The sequence below is a fragment of the Acartia tonsa genome, chromosome 8 (genome assembly GCF_053477335.1).
Source record: "Acartia tonsa isolate MP-2025a chromosome 8, ASM5347733v1, whole genome shotgun sequence".
Classification (NCBI taxonomy): Eukaryota; Metazoa; Arthropoda; class Copepoda; order Calanoida; family Acartiidae; genus Acartia; species Acartia tonsa.
In genome coordinates, this window is record NC_137267.1 from 25,291,227 (window position 1) to 25,293,311 (window position 2,085).

General features: G+C 33.7%; 1 protein-coding gene across 1 annotated transcript in view; it reads left to right on the forward strand.

Moving 5' to 3' along the window:
- Positions 1 to 2,085, forward strand: part of LOC145326365 (protein-lysine N-methyltransferase SMYD4-like) — a 139,241-nt gene that overhangs the window by 15,238 nt on the left and 121,918 nt on the right. The window lies entirely within an intron of this gene.

Sequence of the window (2,085 nt, forward strand, 5' to 3'; positions counted from 1 at the left end):
TACGTCCACACTCCCCATGGCTTTGTAAAGATCTCACCAACCGGTTTATTTCTTGTTTACATCTGTTTTTCATATATTCACCTTGAATATCGATATTTTTTCAGTATGGCTTTGTAACCGATAAATATCGGTTGGAAAAAAAACCCGGTTCTTATCCATACTGAAAAATCATGTATAGCATCGTATTACAGACAATTTTCCACGAAAACTCAAATATAAAATATAAAATTAATACCAGTTTTGTTAGGGCGGGACTTAGGCACCTCGGGTTAACAAAACTGGTTTTAATCTTACATTATTTTCCTTTTTAAATACAAAGAAAGCTGTCTATGATACGATGCGAAAAAAGACTATTAATCAATTATTGCAAGAATTTTATGAAAATATTAGAAATATTATCTTCAAAACATAAAATTGAAAATATGCTCAATTAAAAAAAAATAAAATCTTATTCATTATTTTTAAAAATCTGATCTTTGCAAAAGTTTACTAAAAAAATCCTCCAAAATATTTTTATTATCAGGGATAAGGGATAATTATTTGAAAAGAAAACCAGGGTCCTAAGGAATAATGCAATGTACAAAAAAAATAATGAAGACCTTAAAAGGACTCTCCACAGAAAAATCAACTTTGGATTTTTGAAAATCTAACCTGAAACTATTATTCTCTGTTCAATTTTAGGCATTTTTTGTTTTTGTGGCATCGCGATCGAAGCCCTTTGAAAATTTTGTCCGCCGCCTATTTGTACTGCCGCTATAACAATATATACTACACTTTCCTCCACTCAATATGTGTTCGCCGCTAAAGAACATTTGCTCCATTGCAACCGGCCGCTCTACGATTTATCCTCTTCCTTGACTGGACAATCCTGCCGCCTCCATTTTGTGTTCACCTCCGCCAAATATAACCATCTTTTGCCGCAGTTGCCGCATTCATCGCCCTTCTCCGCCGCTACTCCGCTATACATTGCGTACGTAGCTATACACAACACCCCCAGCCTCCATTTAATTTCTGAACAAGGGAGAGGGGAGCATGTATTAAAAAGCGACGTACAGCGGAGTAGCGGCGGAGAAGGGCGATGAATGCGGCAAAAATAGAAGCTAAAAATCACTAAAGCAGCACAAATTAAATGGCGGGAGGATTCACTTAAAGGAGGTAAAAAATTTCAAAGGGCTTCGATCGCGATGCCACAAAAACAAAAAATGCCTAAAATTGAACAGAGAATAATAATTTCAGGTTAGATTTTCAAAAATCTAAAGTTGATTTTTCTGTGGAGAGTCCTTTTAAATTATGATTAGATTCCAATTGTACCGACCAAATCAGATTTAATAAAATTACACAAAGTTTTAATTGCCAACGAATGAGAAAACATGTTATAAACAATTATTATATACAATTCAATGTCCCCTTCCATAATAACATTTTTTCATTCATTTTCATGGTTTTGCAAGGTTAAGATGTCAAAATGAATAAAAACAAATTGAAACAACATCTAAAAAACTGCTCTATAGTTTTCAAATATCTTAAAATTTAAAAAGCCGATTAATGAGAACACTTTAAAACAAATTTTTTTAAAAATTTATGATATCAACGAAAAAATCTACATAGATAAAACAAAGAATTAGACTTTTTAATTTGCTTTCAGTCAGGAAGGGGAGGACATTGTATTAACGGCCCTAGGACAAACGTAGGAGTCCCAAACGTCGAAGTGGACAAACGCAGGAGTGGACCCTTAACCTAACCTAACCTATTTTAAACCATATTTTAGGTCCTGCGGTGGGGCTTATTTGTATATACATATCTTAACCTAACCTAACCTTTATAGAAATACTTACTTAAATTAATATTTTAACACTCCTGTGTTTGTCCACTCCGACGTTTGGGACTCCTGCGTTTTTCCTGGAACCGTATTAACTTTAAATCTGGTACCTACAGTTTTATAAAGACTTATTAGTATTTATTGACTTTAAAACTTTGGGTACTTAATCTGGATTGTTTGGTTCAAACTAGCGGTGTAACTTTCAGTGATGCAAATAAATTCATCCTTAATTGTCTTATCCCTTAATATCCCTGCATTTAGGGATT